This window comes from Cavia porcellus, unplaced genomic scaffold (genome assembly GCF_034190915.1).
Source record: "Cavia porcellus strain 051 isolate PalLab524CR breed Dunkin Hartley unplaced genomic scaffold, mCavPor4.1 scaffold_17, whole genome shotgun sequence".
Classification (NCBI taxonomy): domain Eukaryota; kingdom Metazoa; phylum Chordata; class Mammalia; order Rodentia; family Caviidae; genus Cavia; species Cavia porcellus.
This window is the reverse complement of record NW_026947500.1, coordinates 63,664,754-63,671,413: the sequence shown is the minus strand read 5'-3', so window position 1 is coordinate 63,671,413 and position 6,660 is coordinate 63,664,754. Positions and strand designations below refer to the sequence as shown.

The following is a 6,660-nucleotide window of genomic DNA, read 5'->3' as shown; positions in this document are numbered from 1 at the left end:
AAGCAGAAATCCTAAAGAAAGGTATCTGTGTGGCCTTGACAGAAAACCTCCCTACCACTAAGATAACGTATGCATCAAGTCACATCACTTTCATGAGCAAGATCAGAGTTTCATCTGCCAATGTGCATATCCTATATGGAGAAGTCAGGAGCCTCATCACTGTGGACATTGCAGCAGAATTCTTTTTGACAACAGGAAAGGTGTGGATCATGACTGCAAAGTGGGACATCGTTGTGTATGAGACGGACCATATGCTACACTCCTTTCATGGAAGCTTCTCATTTTCTCCTCATAAAAGGGAAGTCCCTGGTTTCAGACACTTCCTCTAAACAACCACCCCTTCCTAATACCCTGAAGATTTTTAATTTAAGTAAATTATGGCTTACCTTTTTCAATTGCTCACTTCCTGGTTCACAATGTGGAGAAATTGGTGTTTGTCCACCAAATACCTCCTTACAGTTATGCCTGGAAACATTGACCTCATGACCTTGTCTGATTCCAGTTATTTCATCTACAATGCTGTGTATTCAGCAGCTCATGTGCTGCATAAAATGCTTTTGGAGAAAGCAGAAGTGGGTTCTCCCAAAGATGTGGAGCAGCCTGGGCTTCTTCCCTGGCAGGTAAAACTACTTCAGAAGCAGAAAGTTACTGATAACATGATGGTGTCTGAAAGTATTTTAATGTGATGTACCATGGCGAAATTTTTATCCCTAAATCAGCAGAGTTGACTGGTGTATTAGTTACCTTTTTTTCTGGACATTTAATGTGATGTACCATGACCAAATTTTCATCCCTAAGTCAGCAGAGTTGATTCTGCTGGATTAGTGGCCTTTTGCTATGGACATGTATACATCTGTTATTATCACCTGCAGTGGTAGAACTTTGTGACTGAGTGTTGGGATCCTATGCTACTTAATTATATCTTATTCTATAACTTCCAAAAGTAGCATAATGTGACGCCAATTACCTAAATAGAACTCACAACAAAAATACATGTTGAATAACTGATCAGGTCTACAACACTCCTTGCAATGAATCAAAAGTAGAAAAACATGGTAGTCTATTTCATTCAGATTGTATATTTTGTAACCCAAGTCCTCTACATGAAATTTTGAATGAAAATGAATAGATCTCTACAAAATATTGTAAATGATGCTAGGAAATGTAGTACCCATTGACATTGCTAGTCTTTCACTGCTTGGAACAAAAATAGGGCCAGGGACTTTGGTTTCATTTTTAAATATGATGCTATGAAGCATATATATATATATATATATATATATATATATATATATACATAATATATATTATGTAAAGGCATAATATATATACACCATATATATATTATATATATATATATCATTCTGCTAGGGGTCAAATACAAATATGTTTAAATTCTAACTTCCAGGTAATTGAATCCCAGCGTAGGGTATATTTATGAAGTCTTGTTCTTATGTATATAGGCAAGCACATTAATCAGATTTTTGAATCACTAAGTAAAAGTACTACAGAAACAAACATACATAATATTCACTTCAGTAACAACAATAATAGTATTCAACACTGAACTTAATTCTTTAATCTAAGAAAAAGTGGTGTTTGGCATAGTGTATCCTGGACATCAATGGTGGATCACTTAGAGTGTTTGTGTTCACATATTATATTGAAGAGCTTAAATAAGAATTGTTAAAAGAATCAGAGATGAATTATTTTCCACAACACAATGTCACAGGCCAATATATTGGGTGATATGACACCAAAATAAACCCAGATGTTTCAGGATACTCTCACTTTATGAAAAAAATCTCAAACAAAAGAAAGAAAATAATTCATGTTGTGCATTATCTTACGTTTTATACAGGTATAAGTCAGATATGAAAAGTACACACAATCAGGGTGTTTATTTTCCTGAGGACAGGCATTTCTACACATTCATGGTACCATCAGCAGAATGTATTAAACCAATGCATCTATGTTTAGTCTTTATCAGTATATGAGGGTTAACATCTGATAGGTGTAAAATCAAACTATGAGTCTGGTTTGGAAAAAAGATTGTGCTAACTGTAACTCTGGAGGCAATCTCCTAGAATCATTGTTATTCTGTTTCTTTACACCCCTACTCATGCATGGGGATCAGTGTTTCCACTGAGACCCATGGCACAGTGACTACCCAAGCAGAACAGACTGTTAATAATGACACGTGAGCATAAAGTGTTGAAAAAATTTAGCATACATTTAGTTTCTACGCACTCCTTATTTCCACACTGATGCCTTTACTTCAGCGTCATCCCCACCTGAAGAAAATGGAATTTACAAACAGTGCTGAATATTCCATATCCTTGGATGAGAAAAGACAACGTGTGACACAGTATGACATTCAGAACACACTGAATTTCCCATCTGAGCTTAGATTGCTGTTTCCAAGAGCTCACATGATCAAGGCTTGGTCATCAATGAAGAGTTGATAGAATGGCCTGTTGGATTCACAGAGGTATGACTCCATTTTAACACTAGGAACATGCAGACATACTAGGAAACAGTTCAAAACTCATATTGTGATTCCTTCTAGTAAGCACTGATGTCACCTTCAAATCTTGGTTCTGTACCACAACTTCTGAGCTAACTTGTAGAGAAACAGCAAGTCTGTAGAATACGCTATTTTACATTGGGTACATTTATTCATGGTGCAGTTGAGTAATAAATACAGATAGCAATAAAAATATAGGTAAATATGTGTTGATCATACCCCTCTAAATAACTCAGACTCTTCCAATTATGAATGGTAAGAGTCCTTTTCATGCTTTCATTTACACTAAATAAATCAGAGATTAACATAAAATTCATTTTTTCTACATATTACTATCATTCTCCTTTGTCAGTGTTAAGAATCTTTGACCTCCAAACATTGTTTTTCTTAGCATACAAAGACACTGACGTGATATCATTTCATCTTCCCATATGTGGACCATACCACACAATTTTCAGATTAATATAACAATCATGCTTTGCACACTGCCTGTGTTGTTCCTTATTAGAGCATGGTGTACCCTTCATTATGAAGCTAGAAGAGCAATGAACTCAAATGAAGACACAATATTTTTTCAATATTTGTATATTGGCACTGTTTTGTCGGTTTGTTCATTTTTTTTTCTCAGTAGTTACTCTCAATGTTTAGACAAATTATATTCACATAAAACTGTGTTTTCTAGAACATAAGTTTGTATCCTGCCAAGTACAATGGCCTGGTAAAAAGTCCCCTCAGGAGGACAAGGTCTCTTAACATGCCTCTAAAGGCATGGGGAAGTAGATAGTTCAGAAGGCATATTTTCATACGTATGTTACTTGTCTTATAATAATAAAATGATCATGGCCCTAGAAATGTTTGATAAACAGTTTTAAAAACAAGGAAAAACTAACCATTTTATTCCCAAATTTGATAACTAAGTCATACAAACATGACAGATAGTGGGAAAGAATTCGTGATCAATTCCTAGTAACAATTAAATATCTATCTGTCTTATTAGTCTGGAAATACGTGCATTAAATTTCACTGCTCATAATGTGCAAAATCGTAACCAGTGCTTCTCTCTTCCTCATAAACCCCTCAATCAGTGTGTAGCCAGAGCTACACACTGGTCCAGGATTCAGAAAAATTTCCCAGGAAGGAAGGCCTGTCTGCTGCTTTACCTGTACTTTCTGCCCAGAGAGACACATTTCCAATCAGACAGGTAGCCAAGAAGAATGACACCATGATAACTGTTCCCTGTGTAACTTCTCAGTAATGGGAAGCTGAGCTTATTGCCAGTGGGATAAGAGAGAAGCACAGTTTGCCACTTGCCTACTGATTCATTCCTTCAATATAACCATTTTATAGTCCTAGTTACCAGGTACATACTCTTGTCTAGCAGTGCTGATTCTATGATACTCAACTGAAGCACTGATTCCCAGGGCCAACTGAGTTTATACACAGTGATGAGTGAAGCTGATCCAGTCTGAAATCTTATAGTGAACTGAGAGTAAAGTAACCTGTGAAACAAAACGTCTGTATTTCTCAAATCTTTCTGTGGAGGCTTTGATGTCTAAAATCGAAAACTTTTTCATAGAAAACTTCAAGTACATAAATTTTTGCTTTTTTGTAGATATATTCTTGAAATGCTTAATAACATTCATTTTAAGGACTTGTTACTCACTTTAATGGTTGAAGTGCAAAACCTAAATTGGAATCATTGCATTACATTCTAGGCCATCTCATGAATTCTGCACACAGTGTTATGTATTCAACATAGTGTGAAGACTGTCAGTTACATCAAATTGTGTATATACAGTGTCAGTGAGCACAAAACTTACCTTCAGTTTTAAATTCTGGAGATTTTAAATTTTAAATGTTGGAAATTTTAAAAAATACACTATTCTTGATTAATATGATTAAAATAAAAATTGCTCACAAAAGAGTTGTAAGCCAGTATTACAATTGCATTCAAAGTGAAGATATTTTCAATTCATTTTTTCAATATTTATATGAGAAATTGATGGTAAAAAATCACAAAGAATTACAAATGTAAGAGGACAAAAGTGAAAATAAAAACAAAAACTGCTATAGACAATTATAAACTTAGGTTGTACACTATGAAATGAGATCATTTAAATTTGAGTGCTATGAAATGTTACTCATAAGAATCACTATACAAAAGTTAAAATATAAGATGAGGAAATCCTTCTTCAATCAGACAGGATAATAGGTTAGAAAGAAGATAGTTGGATAACAAGAGAGCAATCATAAAACAAGTTATATCGGAACTTCACATATGGCCATTTAAGAAAGTGTGAGAGAGATCTTTGAAACAGAGTGTTCTGAGTGAATTTTGTGCCAATACAAAGTTTATCCTGACAAAGACAAAGGAGAGTCAAGAGAAAGATGGTGAAGAGCTCACAATCACAGTGACATCACTGAGTCCCAGGATGACCTGGCCTCCTATCCCATTCTGTTGAGTGTGACAGACAAGCATTTGATATGACATTTAATTAGATGAATTATTTCTGAGTCAGGCATGCAGGAGTGCAATATGATACATCATGACACTGTATATTGGCCGGTATGTATTCACAGTGATATTGCAAGAGTAGCGAATTTCATCAATTTGGTAAAAATGAAAATTCCTGAAAATAAATACTGAATCTTTAATTTTTCCCCAGATGCAGAGCAATGCACGCAATGCTCAAAGAATGTGTACCCAAACAGAAACAGAGATAGCTGTCTCCCTAAGACTGTGGACCTCCTATCCTTTGAGGATCCCCTAGGGATGGCCCTGACCCACATATCTCTAAGTATTTCTGTATTCACAGCTATGATTTTGGCAATCTTTGCGAAGCACCAAGACACTGCCATAGTCGATGCCAATAACAGGACTCTCAGCTACACCCTGCTCATCTCTCTCCTCCTGTGCTTCCTCTGTTCCTTGCTCTTCATTGGCCATCCCATCATAGCCACTTGCATCCTTCAATAAATCACTTTTGGACTTGTGTTCACAATAGCTGTTTCCTCTGTCTTGGCCAAGACCATTACTGTGGTCCTGGCCTTTAAAGTTACTGGTCCAAGTAGAAGGATGAGGCAGTTGCTGGTATCAGGGGCACCAAACTACATCATCCCCATGTGCACCTTGATCCAGCTCACTCTCTGTGCCATCTGGATGGGGAGAAATCCACCATACGTTGACACAGATGCACACTCTGAACATGGCCATATCATCCTCTTGTGCAACAAGGGCTCCCTCACTGCCTTCTACTGTGTCCTGGGATACCTGGGCTCCCTGTCCCTGGTCAGTTTCACAGTTGCTTTCCTGGCCAGGAACCTGCCTGACAACTCCAGTGTGGCCAAGTTCTTTACATTCAGTATGCTGGTGTTCTGCAGTATGTGGGTCACGTTCCTCCCCGTGTACCACAGCAGCAAGGGGAAGGTGATGGTGGCCGTGGAGGTCTTCTCCATCTTGGCCTCCAGTGCGGGGCTGCTGGGCTGCGTCTTTCTTCCTAAGTGCTACATTATTCTCATAAAATCTGACAACAATTCCTCAACGGATTTAAAGAACAGGAGAGAGTTCAGGGAAAATAGACATTCTAAATATACAAAGAGGATTGAGTCTCTACCACATATTTAACATTTCTTACTTAAACACCAACCTCATTATTCATTCCAAAAGTCTGAATGAAAATTAAATATTTTTACCTGAAATTACATCTTCATTTTAATATAATCATTGCAACATATAAGTCAAATTCAGCTGCCTAAAACTACAAACAGCAATGCTATTGCTGATGAGTGTATGCTTTTTAAGTTGTTAATCCTGATTTAACTTCAGTATTTTTTCAACCTGCACAAATTCTCAATATTTGTACTTTGCTAAATTATTTAAATTATTCATATTTTGTTTTCTGCTTCTTGTACCTCTTTTAACTCTTGTGTAGATGTTAGATATGTTATTTTTTGTTAGTATCATTATTTATTAGAATTATCATCTGTTGGGAGCCGCAGCCCCGAGCCCGGTCGCCTCACTTGGCGGACGTGAGGCCTGTAGTAAAGAGCAAAGCCTGAGGTAGATTACCCCTCCCATCGAGCACGTTAGTTTCCTGCTTACCGCGTAAGCAACCCGCTCAACAATATAGTCT

At 36.8% G+C, this 6,660-nt stretch overlaps 1 pseudogene; it reads left to right on the top strand.

Moving 5' to 3' along the window:
• The first annotated feature begins 416 nt into the window (after nucleotides 1–416).
• LOC100734528 (vomeronasal type-2 receptor 116-like) lies at nucleotides 417–6,152 on the top strand (annotated as a pseudogene).
• Nucleotides 6,153–6,660: the final 508 nt, after the last annotated feature.